Source organism: Bubalus kerabau, chromosome 21 (genome assembly GCF_029407905.1).
Source record: "Bubalus kerabau isolate K-KA32 ecotype Philippines breed swamp buffalo chromosome 21, PCC_UOA_SB_1v2, whole genome shotgun sequence".
Lineage (NCBI taxonomy): Eukaryota > Metazoa > Chordata > Mammalia > Artiodactyla > Bovidae > Bubalus > Bubalus kerabau.
The window spans coordinates 62,890,776-62,910,019 of record NC_073644.1 but is presented as its reverse complement, the minus strand read 5'-3'; the positions used below and the strand labels follow the sequence as shown (position 1 = coordinate 62,910,019).

Genomic DNA, 19,244 nt, shown 5'->3' with positions numbered 1-19,244 from the left:
ATGGTGATTGCAGCCATGAAATTAAAAGATGCTTATTCCTTGGAAGGAAAGTTATGACCAACCTAGATAGCATATTGAAAAGCAGAGACATTACTTTGCCAACAAGTGTGCGTCTAGTCAAGGCTATGTTTTTTTCAGTAGTCATGTATGGATGTGAGAGTTGGACTGTGAAGAAAGCTGAGTGCCAAAGAATTGATACTTTTGAACTGTGGTGTTGCAGAAAACTCTTGAGAGTCCCTTGGACAGCAAGGAGATCCAACCAGTCCATTCTGAAGGAGATCAGTCCTGGGTGTTCTTTGGAAGGAATGATGCTAAAGCTGAAACTCCAGTACTTTGGCCACCTCATGCAAAGAGTTGACTCATTGGAAAAGACTCTGATGCTGGGAGGGATTGGGGGCAGGAGGAGAAGGGGACGACAGAGGATGAGATGGCTGGATGGCATCACTGACTTGATGGACATGAGTTTGAGTGAACTCCGGGAGTTGGTGATGGACAGGGAGGCCTGGTGTGCTGCGATTCATGGGGTCTCAAGGAGTTGGACACGACTGAGTGACTGAACTGACTGACTGATTCATGTGTCTTTCTCATGGTCAGAACAGTGTGATCCAGAAGGCTAGGAACACCAGTGAAATCTGAGGGGGAAGGGATCAAAGTGACCACTGGGCTTATTTCTTATTTATGCTTTAAACTTGATTAAGAAGTTCCTGTGGTTCACTCACTGTCTAATTCAACTTGCTAAACATATTGTTTCTGGTTGTCAAAATCATGAGTGGCACTAAACAAGTTAAAAATGCTTGTTTTCCCTCTGCTCAGCCCCCATAAGAGTTTGTAGGAAGGTTGGCTGGTAGGAGAGTCAGGAATTCTAATGACCACCGTACGTTGGGAGCGTAAGCAAATACATGCACAGAAGACTGCAATTTGGGAAACAGAGTCTCCAGGGAACCCCAATTTATAGCTGTGGAAACAGCTATAAATTTCATATACAGTGATCCACATGAAAGGAACATGGCTCCTGTGCTGGAAAAGGCATAGGCAGAAACATGTTGGCAGGGTGGGAATTCGTTTTCCTTGCCAGGACAGACTCTGCAAGAGCAGCTGCATGTTTGTTGGGGAACATCTCTCATGGAGTGAGGAAAAATGTTAATTTTGGAAGGGATGGAGATTTGTGCTAAAGGCCAGTGAGAGTTCACACCAAAACCAGCAGCCTTCCATGGTGCATATATTTGGATTTGCTGACTGGCATGACTTCACTACCCAGGATTATGTCTTTTGCTTTCCTGACTTTTAGCCAGGGATAAGAGGTGGGCCTGTTTGTCAGCTTTTATTATGGCAATCCAAGTTTGGGAATCCAGAATGTCAACTACAAGGGGTTTTCACTATAAAAGGGATTTTCTTGATTTATTTATCACCAAAATATTTATTGCCATTCACAGTCCAAAGTAGACTTCAGCAGAACCAAAGCTTGTAATTCCATGCTGCTGAGCAAACCCAGTTCCTAGAGCCATGAAACTGCACACGTTTTTTTGACCAACGAGTGTGTCCATTTGCATGTGGAGAAAAAAATTTTTGCTTCGATTTTGAGATGAGATCTCTGGGAATTCAGGGATAAGCAGGATCAATGAAGAAAATGATTGTTGGGACGTCCCAAGTGGCACAGTGGATGAGAATCTGCTTGCCAATACAGAAGACACAGGTTTAATCCCTGATCCGGGAAGATCCCACAGGCCATGGAGCTGCACTCACTAAGGCCCACGTGCTGCAGCTCCTGACGTGCAGTCACCTAGAGCCCATACTCTGCAGCAAGAGATGCCAGCACAGCACACCACCAACAAAGAGGAGCCCTTGCTCTCCACAACTGGAGGAAGCCCTTGCAAAGCAGTGAAGACCCAGCCCAGCCAAAAACAAAATAAGTAAAAATACAGTTTTTAAAAAGTGGTGTTAAAAAAAAAAAAAAACAACGATTATTGAAATCAATACAGAAACTGGGAAAGTGAAAGCAGAGTCAGGAGATATTCAAGACTGGGAAAGTGGAGCTCATCCCCTCTAAGGTGAATGGTTTCAAGTTGGCCCAGTGGTAGGGGCTGGGTAACATCTGAGCGACCTGGGACCACAGAGGAAGTAGGATCAGATCTGACGTATCTGGAAAAGAGAAACTAGAAATGTTTATGTTACCATCCATATCAAAGAAGTCATTCACATCCAAGTGAGTTCTGAAGCTGAGGAAAGTGAAGTTTGGGAGGAAAGCAGTTGGATTATAATGCAATTTCTCATGGTTCCTTTGGGGCCAGACTCAGAAACAAGAGTGGAACATTAAATTCTGAAACCTGTAGAAGGGGATTCCACTCACATGTGGACATAAAGGGGAGGCTTTATGTTGGTAATTAGAAATTGCAAGTTAAAAACATTTCTGAGCTTTTGGTTGCAGATGACATGATACTGTACATAGAAAACCCTAAAGATGGTATCAGAAAATTACTAGAGCTAATCAGTGAATTTTGCAAAGTGGCAGGATACAAAATCAATACACAGAAATCACTTGCATTTCTATATACTAACAATGAAAAATCAGAAAGAGAAATTAAGGAATTAATCTCATTCACTATTGCAACAAAAAGAATTAAATATCTAGGAATAAACTTAACTAAGGAGACAAAAGAACTGTACACAGCAAATTATAAGATATTAATGAAAGAAATCAAAGATGACATAAACAGATGGAGAGATATTCCAAGTTCCTGGGTAGGAGGAATCAATATTGTGAAAAAATTGCTATACTACCAAATGCAATCTATAGATTCAATGTGATCCCTATCAAACTACCAATGACATTTCCCACAGAACTAGAACAAAAAATTTCACAATTTATATGAAAACACAAAAGACCCTGAATAAGCCAAAGCAGTCTTGAGAAAAAAGAATGGAGCTGGAGGAATCAACCTTCCTGACTTCAGACCATGCTACAAAGCTACAGTCATCAAGACAGTATGGTACTGGCACAAAAACAGAAATATACACCAATGGAACAAGATATAAAGCCCAGAAATAAACCCATGAACCTATAGGTACCTTATTTTTGACAAAGGAGGCAAGAATATACAATGGAGCAAAGACAGCCTCTTTAATAAATGGTGCTGGGAAAACTGGACAGCTACATGCAAAAGAATAAAATTGGAACACTGCCTAACACCATAAACAAAGATAAACTCAAAATGGATTAAAGACCTAAATGTAAGACCAGAAACTATAAAACTCTTTATAGTTTTCCCTATAGAGGAAGACATAGGCAGAACACTCAAGGACATAAATCAAAGCAACATCCTCTATGACCCACCTCCTAGAGTAATGGAAATAAAAAAAAAAGTAAACACGTTGTACCTGATTAAGCTTAAATGCATTTGCACAGCAAAGGAAAGTATAAGGATATAAGTATATAAAAGTATAAAAGGCACATGTATCCCATTGTTCATGTAGCACTGTTTACAATAGCAGAACGTGGAAGCAACCTAGATGTCCATGGACAGATGAACGGATAAAGAAGCTGTGGTACTTATACACAATGGAGGATTACTCGGCCATAAAAAGGAATGCCTTTGAGTCAGTTCTAATGAGATGGATGAACCTAGAATTCTATTATACAGAGTGAAGTAAGTCAGAAAGATAACTATGGTACTCTAATGCATGTGTATGGAATCTAGAAAAATGGTGCTGAAGAGTTTACTTCTAGGGCAGCAGTGGAGAAACAGACGTAGAGCACAGATGTGCGGCCATGGGAGAGCGGAGGAGAGGGGAGATGCGTGGAGAGAGTCACATGGACACTTACACAACCATGTGTAAGCCAGCCGGCCAGCGGGAATGTGCTGTGTGGCTCAGGAAACTCAAACAGGGGCTCTGGATCAACCAGAGGGGTGGGATGGGGAGGGAGCAGGGAGGGAGGTTCAAGAGGGAGGGGATATGTGCATACCTATGGCTGATTCATGCTGAGGCTTGACAGAAACAACAAAATTCTGTACGGCAGTTATCCTTCAATAAAAAAAGAAATTAATTAAAACATCTTTGAGCAAGAGTTACGGACATAGGGATGACAGGATTGGTCTGATTTTGTGTTCTGGTGGAGCAGTATTGAAAGAAGAGCCCAAGATTAGAACTTACAGGGATCGTATTATAATGTGGCTTATCCTGTTCATAGGAGAGAGGAGGGTCCAGAACAGAGTCTTCTTTCAGTTCTATGTTGGATTCCAGGAAAGCCTAACAGGGTGCCACCTTCAGGCAAGGAATTGTGCGTAATTCCATGCATACAAATGGAGATGTTCCGTATGTATGATCATCATCTCTCATGGGCATATTACCAACCATAAACATGAAATCTCTTCATCTAGACTTTAAAATAATAGAATTATATTAATACAGCAAAAGTAAAACACCAGGGAAAGGGGCCCTGGCTCCTTGTAGCTTAGGGGTAATTTCTCTCTATGCTTCTCTAACTACCAGATACAAAGGTAAGGAATCAGACCCATGTTCAATCCTAGGTGTGGGGATCAGATCACTAGGTGTAAGCAGTCAGATCCCCAGCCTAACTCTGCTCCCAAGGACACCCCAATGAACAGTGATTACAGCTTTACTATTAGTCAGATGTTCTAGTACAGTAATAGAATGAAGGAGTAAAAACCTAATGCATTAACATATTCTGTGTAAGACATTTAATTGCATTTAATTGCAGATTGCAGAAAGCATAAATATATTAATCTGTCTTTTTTTAGAGTATTTATTTTTAAGTGGAGGATGATTACTTTACAGTGCTGATTTCTGCCACACGTCAATGAGTCAGCCGGAGGTCCACATGCGTCCCCTTCCTGTTGAACCTCCCTCCCACCTCCCGCCCTATCCCACCCCTCTAGGTTGCAACAGAGCACTAGGCTTGAGCTCCCTGCATCATGCAGCAAATTCCCATTGGCTATCTAATTTTACAGTCTATCATATTTTCAAGATAACGAAAATACCCTTGGGCTAGAAACACCCAAGGTCCCCCAATTAACTGTATTAGAACAAAGTATCTTTAATTTTAAAGCAAATACAATACCTTATCAAACTCATATTGGCCAAATATGTTTCTTCTTAAACCTTCCAATCTGATTTTTCTCTCTTCAGCATTTTTAATACACGTAACTCTAGCCACATGACTATTGCTGTAAAGACTTAAAAGAGCACAGTTAAAAGATCTCCCACATGGCTTCGAAACAGCAATATTAAATATGTTTGAGGGCTACACAAGTAATTAGCCACAGGCAATTAAATATGGTTCACTTGGTGACTACAGCCATATTTCAGACTATATGGAAGAAGCAAAGCTCCCTGTAAATAAAAGTAGGATTATTTTCATTTCAAGGACCAAAGCTGAAAGAAGACCCCATGGGTGGTCTGTCCCCACTAGCTTGCACATATGACTGTATAAAAATAACTTTCTGAGGGCAAAAATCAATGGCTTTCCTTAAAGAAGAACATAGGGACTCAATAACTAATTAGCTTATGTCTCTCTGTTCCTGTAATTGCAAACCATGCTGGAATCAACTTTCCGAAAGTGTGAAATAGCTATTACTGCAAACGGCTCGCTTCTACCACCAACTTCTATTTTTAACACTTGGGATATTTCTTTTCTATGGACCTAGTTCAGCCAAAAATTTATATAAGAATCCTCTCTTGACCAAAATATAAATATAACATTTTTTTCTAGGGTGAAGCTAAAACACTTTAAAGAAGAACATGAGGGAAAGGTTCAGGTTAAGGAGCCAAATGTTAGAAGCCAAGAGGTCCAGAGTCTTCCTTTTATCTTCAAAACAGTTCTCATTCCGGAATGGGCGTCTCATAAATCACTTTCAGCGTGCTAAGTGGTATAGTATAATAGACATCTATGTGTATATATATATATATATATATATATATATATATATGTATATTATCCACTCAAACTCATTTAAAGGATCCATGCAGGCAAGTGGTTGAGAGATTGAGTGGTTTTATCCTGTTAAATTTTTAAACAGACAGTTGAATGGAAGTAACATAGTGACATAAAGATAGAGTGTATTTTCATAAAACTTCATTACTAGTTGAAAAGTGAAAGAAAAGGAACCCAACGGGTTCATTTCATCTACTAACACCAAATATTCTTCAGTAAATGCCCAGTTGCATGATCATAGCACGAGAATATTGTGTTCCCTGCCGTGTTCTTTGTTGGCTGACAGTGTGTAAAAGTGAGGCCACAGTTGATATGTAGTCATTATTGCAGAAACTTTAGACCTACAGTGTTCTGGAATAGCTACATGACTCCTTCTCATTCTTTAGGTCTCAAATATTCCATCCTCAGGCAGTTCTTTGTTGAGACCACTCTATCTAAAGAAGCCCTCTTTCTGTCTAAGCACTTTCTCTCTTAAAATCTCTTTGTTTCACTCCTTCAGAACACTTATCACAATTTTTTAATTGTCTCATTTTTTTAAAATGTTCTTTGGGGGTGATGTTTTCTCTCCTCCGGGATGGAAGCTGCACGAGTGCCTTGCTCATCTCTCTGTCAATACCTAGTTTAGTGCTGGGCATGTTAAACACCCTCAATAAATAATCACCAAATACATGGATCAATGAAGAAAGAATATAGAGCTCTGTTAAGGTCAGTCAATGACGTCAGTAAGCAATCAACTGGTGTGATGGAGGAATTGCATATCCTTCAATAACTTTTTTAGTTATGGAATCAGGCGTTGATAAGCACATGTAGTTGTACAAGTATCATTCTATAAACTGAGGAGGTAAGAGAAAAAGGATTTTATCGTTCTGTTCCTGATTTATATTTTGAGAACTGATCCAGCTGATAGAAATAATGAAAGCAATGTGGTGTCACCTCCAGCGAGTTAGATTTAATTTCAGGTGGGTGATATACCGACACAGTGCTCGGTGATTGCCTGAGTCCACTGGTCAGTACTGAGCCACAGCGGTCCCAAGTGAGACGGCTGTCACCCAGTTTGATCTGTCCTGGTCGGATAAACACTTCTTATTTCTGTCCTGAAAGTTTCCTTCAAGCCTTGTCTTCTTTCACTGAACTGAGCCTTGCTCATCAGCCCATGTCCTTATCATGGTTCACAGGAATACGGAAAGACAGAGGAAGTCAAGGAATTTTTACTGGCTTGAAACGATAACCATTTATTTGCTCCCAATTCTGCAGGTCAGGGCTTCGGGCAAGGCCCAGCTGGGACGGCTTCATTTCTGCCCGACGTTGTGTTGGCTGAACTCACGTGCGTCCTACAGACAGGCTGCGGCCGGCTTGTTCTTCCTGGCTTGAGGCGTGTGTCTGACAGTTGCCTGGGGCTGTCCGTCAAGGTGCCTTAGTCCTCCTCCTAACGCACGAGCCGGTACTCCGTTTCTGTTCGCACTGCACTTGCTGATGTACTCGTGGCCAAATAAAGTCATGGAGTGAATTCTAGAATCATTGAGGAACGGAATTGCACAGGGAGAAGTGAGCCATTAAAGGAACAAGCTAGATCATATTTGCAGTCAACAAAAGACTTGGAGCTGTATCTTTTCCAAATACTGTTACGTCCTTGGATATGATTGCAATACACCTTCCCAGAGATCGCGTGATTAGAAGGAGAGACAAACTAAGTCCTGATTTTGTGTCTATGTTTTCATGTCTGCAGCAGGTTTTCCTGGTAACTCATCGTTAGACGCATAACTATGAAATTCAAGACAGAATAAAAGGGTTTGTAAAGTAAATCCTTGCTGTGAAAAAGTGATGCCACCAAATATTGAAAATAACATCTCACATTCACTCTGAGGAACAAGAAGAACTCATCGAGAATTAAAGAAGCATTTGTGGCTACTTAGAAAATCATTAGCTTAGCAAATCTTTCTCATGTAATTGGTATTTGAAGCAGCTTAGTGGAAAGGGATGTTATTTTACTTTTATTAAGCATCAAATATTTAATGCATTCATATAACACATTTTGAGAAAAATCATCCTTATCCAAGAGGCAGTCTTGACTGTGCTGTGCTGTCAAACTCCGCTGCTCATTTTGTAGTCATGAGGGGTAGTTCATAGTTTTAATGAAACTGGAAATGTTTTTATTAGCCTAGCAATTTTTATTGAAACATTTCTAGTACTCTAAAATGATTAATAATAATTAATGCAATACTGTTTCTTATTATAAAATAAAGATGGTTATTATCATTATGAAGCATAAGAGAAAATGTGTTGCTTTGTTCAGAGTCAAGTTACAAAGCAGAACATATAGATCGTGTGAAGCCACTTCCCTAATCTGTTTCCTGGCCCCCTCCGTACTCCAGTGTTCTCTAGTAGTGCAAACATCACACAAACCCAAGATACTTCCTACACGTTACTGAAAGTCGACAGAGGAGACTACATTTTGTGAAAAAACAAAGTGAGACAGAATCTCCAGAGGCTAAATCAGGCAACTTGCTGAGTGCACCTTCAGTGGCTGATGAAACTAAGTTAGATGACAAGATAACAATATGTAATCTAATCTAACTATTCAGGAATCACTGTGTCAGCCATATCTTAGCATAGGAAAGTTTAACAGTAAGCTAATGTTTAACCCGAGTATTTGCTATGTGCTAAGTGCTGCTCTGATTACGTCAATATATTATTTCCTTTAGACGTTGGAAAACTGTGTCTGACACTGCTAAGTGACAAGATGGTTCTTGGAATTTCTTTGCTATCTTGTATGTAGAACAGATAGCTAAAAGGTGGAAAGAATGGAAAGGAAAAGGGTGAAGGAACTGATTTTTATATTACTTTCCTCCTAAAGTTCCCCAGTGGAGAAGGAAATGGCACCCCACTCCAGTATTCTTAGAGAATCATGGACAGAGGAGCCTGGTGGGCTGCCGTCCAGAGGGTCACACAGAGTCGGACACGACTGAAGCGACTTAGCATGCATGCCTGCATTGGAGAGGGAAGCGGCACCCCATTCCAGTGTTCTTGCCTGGAGAATCCCAGGGACGGAGGAGCCTGGTGGGCTGCAGTCCATGGGGTCGCAAAGAGTCAGACACGACTGAGCGACTTCCCTTTCACTTTTCACTTTCATGCATTGGAGGAGGAAATGGCAACCCACTCCAGTGTTCTTGCCTGGAGAATCCCAGGGATGGAGGAGCCTGGTGGGCTGCCATCTATGGGGTCGCACAGAGTCAGACACAACTGAAGCAACTTAGGAGCAGCAGCAATCATTTATTAATATGATTCTGAAATTCCTTAGTGTATCTATCTGCAAATTGCTATCTTTCTATAATCAGATCATAGGATTAAATAAACATTTGACCTTTCTCTTTTCCCCAAACGTTACACTTTTTATTTTGAGTTGGGGTATAGCCGATTAACAATGTTGTGGCAGTGTCAGCTGAACAGCGAAGTTTCACCTGCGTAGTTTCAGCCGTATGTATACACGTCTCTATTCCCCTCAAGCCCGCTCCATCCAGGCCGGCAGGTGACACTTAGCCGAGTTCCGTGTGCTATACAATAGGTCCTAGCTAGTTATCCATCTTAAACACATAACCTTTTAATTTTGCAACGAGATGATCACCATCAGTCATGTAAAATCTACAGTTTCTTTTCAGATTTCATTTTGGATACTCTATGCTGCTCCTTCGACAAGTGGACGTTTGGCGAGTTCCCCGTTTGGGGCCACTGTGGCCGTGCTACTGGCAACATCCTGGAGAATGTCTTTGGAAGAGGGCTTCCCTGGTGTCTCAGATGGCCGAGAATCTGCCCACAACGCAGGAAACCTGCGTTCGATCCCTGGGTCAGGAAGATACGCTGGAAAAGGAAATGGCAACCCACTCCAGTATTCTTGCCAGGAAAATTCCATGGACAGAGGAGCCTGGTGGGCGACAGTCCATGGGGGTCGTGAAGAGTCGGACACAATTGAGAAACTAATATATATTTTGATTGGATATGTGCTGAATCAGAGGACATAGAAGTGATCAGCTTTGGTAGAAACAGTTTTCCAAGGTCGAATCAACTTTTTTTCTACCATTGTTTATGAGCATTCTGGTTATTTAACAAACTCACCCACATTTTCAAATGTTTGCTTTCTCATTTTAGTCTTTCTTCTGTGTGCATAATGGTCTTGCGTGGCAGTTTTTATTTTTTTTTCCTGCGTGGCCAGTGGAATAATCATCTTTTCATATGTTTATTGGCTATTTGTCCACCCTGGGTTGGAGTTTTTAAAGAGCACTTTTTTTGCATGATGGGAATATACTTGGAGGAGTAGTTGTTTTTCCTGATAGACCCAACTGAAAAAAAAACAACAAAACGAAACTGTCTTTTCTTAGTCTGGTCTAGTGTTTGTTCATATTCGGCAACTTGACTTGACCTGCGGGATTAAGTCCTGTGGTTGGCCAGCCGACTGCTCTGCAGTGCTCCGATCACATGGCGCTTGCCATTTTGTGGTAGAGGTGTCTAGCTATGTTTCTTTTGAGTAAGATTATACCAGGTTTATTTTATACTATCTTTTCTTCATACAGTAATACAGATCTGTTTGAGTCTACCTAATGAGTGAATTGCACTCAGTATTTTACTTAATAGAACTTATCCAACCAGATCCTTCTTGAAGGATATTAAAGTTATTTCTTCTGTTTTTCTTTCTACTAGCATCAAAAATGTTTCAATTAACATCAGTGTGAATTTGGGTGTTTCCTGTGGGTATGTACCTAAAAGTGTGATCTCTGGGTCAAAGGTGATGTACATTTAAATTTTTTTTTAAATAACTGCTCACCAGAGGTCCTCCAAAAAGATAACACGAACATAACAAAGTGTTTTCTGCTCCTCACAACTAAGTCAATATTGGGTGATGTCAGTGACTTTATTTTTGCCAAGTTGTTGAGTGAGAAATAATATTTGCTCTCTTAAATTTGTGTCTTTCAATTTTCTTCTATAAATTGCCTGTTGATATTCATTGCCCAGGGTTGCATACTCCACTTGTTTCAGGACCCAAGAAGAGGAAGCAGATAAAAGAACTGGGCACTTGTAAAACAACAGGGAGAGAAGGGATAATTGTGTTGAGCTGCATGAAGATGGCCTGCATGACTCGAAAGCATGGTAAAATCCCAACTAGAAGCTATTAGGTTATTTATTTTTCCTCATTTTCACACAAAATTGCTCCTTATCTTTTGTTTCATTCATTGCCAGTGTTTTCATTTTATCTGATACTTTATCACTTCTTCACTATATGCCTGTTTTTACTTCTTCATAAGAGTCAATTTTGTTATGAGTAAAGCAAATTTTAAATTTTTTTCTTGCAAAATAGAAATATAGGTTAGAATTACAGAGTTACATTAATTCTTTTATTTTTTTGCTTTTGTTTTAGTTGAAGTATACTTGATTTATATTATTAATAAAAAAGTTTCAGGTGTACAACATAGTAATTCACACTTTGGGGGATTATACTCCACTTATAGTTATTATAAAATATTGGCTATATTCTCTGTGCTATACAATATATGCTCATAGCTTACTTATTTTATATATAATAGTTTGTGCCTTTTAATCCCCTATCCTTAATTTTGATTTCAGAACTATAAGTCTTCTCTGTTATTTTAGTTAGATTTATTATTATTGTTCTTTTTATATACTGTTAGGTTAAATGTTTTTGGTCATTTTGGTTAATAATTAAAGGTCAGTTATGAAGATTTTGACCACTTCTTCATCTAGAAAATTTTTAAAAATTGTTTTTAAAGAATCAAGTAATTTAAAAAAACAGAATGTGACTTAAGCCATATTAGAGGAAACTTTATAGCCTTAAGTATTTTAAACTGTCTAGGATGAAGTCTTATGTCTCACCAATATCCACAAATACAAATGACATCATTTTAGTAAAGTCCCATTAATCTTGGCTCTAGTAATTTGAAACATTTAGTGATGATGATAGAATTTAAACAGAAGCTACTATACTTCCCAAATTCTTTGTAAACTGTGACTTTAAATTTTATAAACAAGTTTATTGAGAGTATATACATTAAAAAACTTATTAGAAAACTTGTTTTAAACGTCGTTGGACAATTTGACACTCCCTGTTACACCTAAATGATTTGTGTGCTGATTACCCATCAGTCAGTTCAGTTCAGTCGCTCAGTCGTGTCCAACTCTTTGTGACCCCATGAACTGCAGCACGCCAGGCCTCCCTGTCCATCACCAACTCCCAGAGTTCACTCAGACTCACGTCTATCGAGTCAGTGATGCCATCCAGCCATCTTATCCTCTGTCGTCCCCTTCTCCTCCTGCCCCCAATCCCTCCCAGCATCAGGGTCTTTTCCAAAGAGTCAACTCTTTGCATGAGGTGGCCAAAGTATTGGAGTTTCAGCTTTGGCATCATTCCTTCCAATGAACACCCAGGACTGATCTCCTTTAGGATGGACTGGTTGGATCTCCTGGCAGTCCAAGGGACTTGCAAGAGTCTTCTCCAACACCACAGTTCAAAAGCATCAATTCTTTGGCACTCAGCCTTCTTCACAGTCCAACTTTCACATCCATACATAACCACTGGAAAAACCATAGCCTTGACTAGATGGACCTTTGTTGGCAAAGTAATGTCTCTGCTTTTGAATATGCTATCTAGGTTGGTCATAACTTTTCTTCCAAGGAGTAAGCATCTTTTAATTTCATGGCTGCAGTCACCATCTGCAGTGACTTTGGAGATGAAAAAAAATAAAGGCTGACACTGTTTCCACTGTTTCCCCATCTATTTCCCATGAAGTGATGGGACCAGATGCCATGATCTTTGTTTTCTGAATGTTGAGCTTTAAGCCAACTTTTTCACTCTCCTCTTTCACTTTCATCAAGAGGCTTTTTAGTTCCTCTTCACTTTCTGCCATAAGGGTGGTGTCATCTGCATGTCTGAGGTTATTGATATTTCTCCAGGCAATCTTGATTCCAGCTTGTGTTTCTTCCAGCCCAGCATTTCTCATGATGTACTCTGCATATAAGTTAAATAAGCAGGGTGACAATATACAGCCTTGACGTACTCCTTTTCCTATTTGGAACCATTCTGTTGTTCCATGTCCAGTTTAACTAGTATGAATTGATAAAATCAACACTTGTTTCATATGGTTTTAATGTGTGTGTACACATATACACATTTACAAAAGTTACAAATCAGTACTGTAAAAAATTGAAGCAATTTACCTTTACATGATAGTAAAATAAATGTTTTTTTCCTTTTTCTGTTCCTATTTTCTTCCTCAGAAACCAATTTCTGTTAGTACATGGTTGTGTCTACTTCTAGGATCTTTTCTATACACTTACACTCATAGAAAAACTACTGTGTAGTTGATAGACATGGCCATATTTATAATTTATTTATTTAAGAAAACATTTTTAGTCTTAAAGTACAGAACCTTGAAAAGTATAGTACTATAATACCACAGCTGGCGTAGCGGGGTTGTCCCTGAGTGAGCAGGCTAGAAGAGCTCTTCCCTAGGGGAAGGAGCGGGTGGGAGACAGTAGAGCTGGAGGACCATCGGGACTAGGAGCTGGGGGCCAGCTGTAAGGGGCCTCAGCCTGAAGCTGATGGCGCCGGGGCCGGTTCCCTGCTGGCCACGTCTATAATTTAGATGCAGTTTTCAAAACTATGTGAGTAGGCTTTCATTATTTGATTTGCTGTTTTTGTTTAACATGTCTTTTGGATCATTCCACTTTTGCAAATGTATGTTCTCCTCATTCTTTTTAACGGCTTCATAGTATTCAATGCATAAGCATAATAATATATTTATCAGTAAACGTTTGGAGTGCTTTTAAAGTTTTATTTTAACAATGCTGTAATTACCATTCTTAAAATTATAGCTTTGTATATGTGAGAATAGGAGAAGGCAATGGCACCCCACTCCAGTACTCTTGCGTGGAAAATCCCATGGACAGAGGAGCCTGGTGGGCTGTAGTCCATGGGGTCGCTAAGAGTCAGACACGACTGAGTGACTTCACTTTTACTGTTCACTTGCATGCACTGGAGAAGGAAATGGCAACCCACTCCAATATTCTTGCCTAGAGAATCATGGACAGAGGAGCCTGGTGGGCTGCCATCCAGAGGGTTGCATGGAGTCGGACACAACTGAAACGACTTAGCATGCATGCCTGCATTGGAGAGGGAAATGGCACCCCACTCCAGTACTCTTGCATGGAAAATCCCATGGACAGAGGAGCCTGGTGGGCTGTAGTCCATGGGGTCGCTAAGAGTCAGACACAACTGAGTGACTTCACTTTTACTGTTCACTTGCATGCACTGGAGAAGGAAATGGCAACCCACTCCAGTATTCTTGCCTAGAGAATCATGGACAGAGGAGCCTGGTGGGCTGCCATCCAGAGGGTCGCATGGAGTTGGACACGACTGAAGTGACTTAGCAGCATATGTGAGAATATGCACACATGTTCAGTTCAGTTCAGTTCAGTTGCTCAGTCGTGTCCGACTCTTTGTGAACCATGAATCGCAGCACGCCAGGCCTCCCTGTCCATCACCAGTTCCCGGAGTTCACTCAGACTCACGTCCATCGAGTCAGTGATGCCATCCAGCCATCTCATCCTCTGTCATCCCCTTCTCCTTCTGCCCCCAATCTCTCCCAGCATCAGAGTCTTTTCCAATGAGTTGACTCTTCGCATGAGGTGGCCAAAGTACAGGAGTTTCAGCTTTAGCATCATTCCTTCCAAAGAAATCCCAGGGCTGATCTCCTTCAGAATGGACTGGTTGGATCTCCTTGCAGTCCAAGGGACTCTCAAGAGTCTTCTCCAACACCACAGTTCAAAAGCATCAATTCTTTGGCGCTCAGCTTTCTTCACAATCCAACTCTCACACCCATACATGACCACAGGAAAAATCATAGCCTTGGCTAGACGGACCTTCGTTGGCAAAGTAATGTCTCTGCTTTTGAATATGCTATCTAGGTTGGTCATAACTTTCCTACCAAGGAGTAAGCATTTTTTAATTTCATGGCTGCAGTCACCATCTGCAGTGATTTTGGAGCCCAAAAAAATAAAGTCTGACACTGTTTCCACTCTTTCCCCATCTATTTCCCATGAAGTGATGGGACTGGATGTCATGATCTTCGTTTTCTGAATGTTGAGCTTTAAGCCAACTTTTCCACTCTCCTCTTTCACTTTCATCAAGAGGCTTTTTAGTTCCTCTTCACTTTCTGCCATAAGGGTGGTGTCATCTGCATATCTGAGGTTATTGATATTTCTCCCGGCAATCTTGATTCTAGCTTGTGCTTCTTCCATATCTACATATATGACTATTTCTAAGAAAAAGACTCCTAGAAAGTAATTGCTTAGTCAGAAGGTATGTGCATTTTCTTTTCTTTTTTTTGTAATTTTAGGCTTTTAACTGTGTACTGGGGTAGAGCAGATTAACCGTGTTGCAGCAGTTTCAGGTGGACGGTGAAGGGACTAGACGTACACATGCATGTGTTCATTCTCCCCCACACTCTCCTCCCAACCAGGCTGGCACATAATATTAAGCTGAGTTCCATATGCTACACAATAGGTCTTTGTTGGTTAATCCATTTTAAATATACCAGTGTGTACATGGCCTTCCCAAACTCCCTAACTATCCCTCCCCCATCAGCAACCATAAGTTCATTTTCTAAGTCTGTGAGTCTCTTTCTGTTTTTTAAGTTCATTTGTATCATTTCTTTTCAGATTCTATATATAAGGGATGTCATATGATATCTCCTTCTCTGACTTGCTTCTGTTTTAGCTTTAGATTGATGATGCTAAATTGTTCTCCAAAAAGCTCTATCCATGTATATGTTCACCCTGTCCAAATGTTCATACCTAATTTCTTATAAAATATTCAACATAATTATTGTCAACATGTATAATTTTGTAGTAGGATGAGTGAAAAATTGTCTTTCATTTTTCTTTTTGCCTGATTGCTAGTGAGTTTGAGCACTTTTTCCTTTTTTTTTTTTATCATCTATGCAAAGCTTTTATTTGAATTTCCCCTTTCCCCAGTGAAATAACTTTAGGTTAACTTTACATATCCTGGAGGATGGCATGGCAACCCACTCCAGTATTCTTTCCTGGAGAATCCCATGGACAGAGGAGCCTGGTGGGCTGTAGTCCATGGGGTCACAAAGAGTCAGACAACTGAGCGACTTAGCACGGTATAACTTTATATATATGTAGATATAGTTCCATATTTGTACTGAGAATTTTTATTTTCATAAACTCAAAATACAGTGTAAATGACTTCGATGGCGACTCTTACCTTTCCTCCTCTTGTTTATGCTTACAGGCTATCTCCCAGTTGCTCTATAATCACATTAATTTTTAGACCATCAAGATATATTTTTGACAGCAATTCATTTCATGGTCACTACCTTGCATTCTAGTTCTTCCAAAGGTCATGCCGTTTCAGCAGTCTCACTCACTACTCAGGGACAAACAAATATTTTTCATCAAGTGTATTGAAAAAGTGAAATCTATCCTTATTTTGCTGTCCAAGACTGATATTAGGTGTGTGCTTCAAGAAAAATCTTTTATAAAACATGGCATGGAATCACTTCTCTGGATTCTTATTTGGATACACATATGCTGTAAGAAAGATGCTTCTAAATTATTAAAGAAGGGTTACACCTAAGACTTTTTTAAGAAAAGAATTGGCATATGAGGGCATGAATGTGAAAAGGGAACATGTAAGTAGAGATCATGGAGGAAAAAGTCAGGACACTCAGGTTTCGGTTCCGCATCCGCGTGTGATTTGCTGGGATCTTGTCTGATAAGCTGTCGGGTTTTGGTTTGGTGTCCGAGTGTGATTGCTGGGGTCTTGTCTGATAAGCTGTCGGGTTTTGGTTCCGCGTCCGCATGTGATTTGCTGGGGTCTTGTCTGATAAGCTGTCGGGTTTTGGTTCGGCGTCCACGTGTGATTGCTGGGTTCTCTGTCTGATAAGCTGTCGGGTTTTGGTTCCACGTCCGCGTGTGATTTGCCTGGGTCTTGTCTGATAAGCTGTGTGGTTTCCCTTGTGCTCTACCTTTTGTGCTGCACAATGTTATGCTCGTTTTTTCTTAGCGCGCCAGTATTCAGAATTAAAACACACCATCGGGGTCAGTGAAAGGATGGTCAATCATCTTCATGAAAAGACATGTGGGGGACAGTGGTCCAGAGGGAAATGGGAGAGAAGCAAGTGCTGCCCTGACCAACTACGCAATCTTTTTTGACTCGTTATTGAAAACAGCATCCTTACAGAGAACTGGAGGCTGCGTAAACTACTCCAACAGGCAGTCAAACACATAGAAAATTTAAAGCTTATTTCAGCGGTGAAATCTGTCAGTCAAAATGACTGACATCCTAACGACTCCAAGCACACATCTTCATTTGTCATTATCAGGCCTGCCATCCCCTGTCATTTTAAAGCTGACTTGATACAACCTTTTAAACCTCAACAAATGTAAAAATGTAAATATGAAATAAACATTAAAGTCTTCTCCTTTGAAACTGATAATTCAGACTTTAAAATGTGGCTTATTAAACACTTTAAAATTAAAAATCTTCCCATTGGCATGCCAGTATTTACAATCTTGTAATCTCTAACTCTTCTTTCTGAGGTGCTACTTTCACTAACAGATATCAAAGTCCTGAGTGGAATTACCAAACCTATAGATGATTATCTTAGCCATTAAATCATAAAAGACTCAATTTTCAAGACTTGGGAAAGTCTCTACTTGTGCAGATAAGTTTACTTCATTGGAATTGTTATGATTCAGGCTAATCCCACAGAGAGTTAACGAAGAGTGCCCCTAAGTGTACAGTGTTATGTGAACACAGCAGGCTACATGCTATTGTTTTTCAAAAGCCCTACATTGGCAAAATGTATATATTTTATGCAGAGTTTACACATTACCCAGGAAAATGTATCCTGGAAAATGTACCCAGGAAAAAGTATTTCATGTATCCACTCAATACTTGTGGATAGTAACAGGCAGCCTAAAATCTGATTATGTCTCTTTAAGAAGCTATGGCACAGGGGTCTTTTTACGAAACTAGCAAACAATCTTTCAGAAAAGCAGAATTAATTCTGTAATAACAAGCTCATTGATTATAAGTAAGTGAGAGGAGGCCATTGCGCATGAGTAGATATGTCAGTATACACGATCTCTGAAAGGAAACATACTTGGCTTTCTTTTTTTTTTCTTTTAAATTTTATTTTATTTTTAAATTTTACATAATTGTATTAGTTTTGCCAAATATCAAAATGAATCCGCCACAGGTATACATGGCTTTCAAGAGAGACAGCCTACTAGACAGTCAAGAATACCTGGGAGAGCACTGGGTGATGTAAATTCTGGTCCCTGCACTGATGCAGTCTGTATCGCCTTACAAAGGTCATCTTCGTGGCCCACGGCTTTCCTATGTGTGAAATGAGGCTTTTGATGGATCCTGAAGTCTCTTCTGTCTCTAACGTTCTGATTCCAAGACTCACATGACAAATTCTCCAGACAAAACAACTAGCTGGAAGCAGCCAAAGCACTTGGGAGAGGAATTGTGATGTTCCCTCTCATTCATTTATTCATCAAAACGATTAATTATCAATATTTAGTTCATTCCAGGGATACTCTAAGCAATAGAAGATGAATAAAATACAACGCCCAGTCCCAAGAAACATGTCCTCTACTAACAGTCAGCCTGTGATGAAAAAAGCCCTACTCTTACTCTTCGTAGAAGGCAATGGCACCCCACTCCAGTGTTCTTGCCTGGAAAATCCCATGGACGGAGGAGCCTGGTGGGCTACCGTCTATGGGGTTGCACAGAGTCGGACACGACTGAAGTGACTTAGCAGCATTCTTACTCTTAAAAAGTCTGTACAAACCACATACTGCACAAGGGGTACACATGAGGGAGAAACTGCTGCTACCGCTTGGTTCAGTGCAGAGGGAGCTGACAGAAGCGTCTTTGTAGGAGAGGAAATCATTGAATGATGTCCTGAAATACCGGTTCACTAGAGGAGCAGTGGGTGGTACGGAGTGGGTGAGAGTGGGGCACTGGAGACTGTGTTGAGACAGTTATTTACCTACAATACATTACAGCTTCCGGCCCAGAGGGAACATGAGCATTCAGTGAATGAATTTCTGCTTCGTATACCAACACCATGGATTATTAATTTTGTGCAGATCAACTCTGAGATGTAGGAAGTTGCTCGCAGTGCAGAAGAGTAGTCTGTTGATCCTTTTGAGGGAACTGTTAAAAGGGAGCTTTGTAAATTTAAAGTTA

At 40.3% G+C, this 19,244-nt stretch overlaps 2 long non-coding RNA genes across 2 annotated transcripts; one reads left to right on the top strand and one right to left on the bottom strand.

Annotated features, from left to right (window-relative positions):
* Window positions 1-1,438: 1,438 nt before the first annotated feature.
* On the bottom strand, window positions 1,439-4,493 carry LOC129636291 (uncharacterized). The gene is made up of 3 exons (XR_008706854.1): window positions 4,150-4,493; window positions 3,962-4,020; window positions 1,439-1,668 (listed from the first exon to the last, which is right to left on the bottom strand). It is a non-coding gene; the product is annotated as an uncharacterized LOC129636291 (long non-coding RNA).
* Window positions 4,494-10,978: 6,485 nt separating this feature from the next.
* LOC129636113 (uncharacterized) lies at window positions 10,979-15,774 on the top strand. The gene is made up of 3 exons (XR_008706655.1): window positions 10,979-11,115; window positions 15,238-15,314; window positions 15,674-15,774. It is a non-coding gene; the product is annotated as an uncharacterized LOC129636113 (long non-coding RNA).
* The last annotated feature ends 3,470 nt before the right edge of the window (window positions 15,775-19,244 follow it).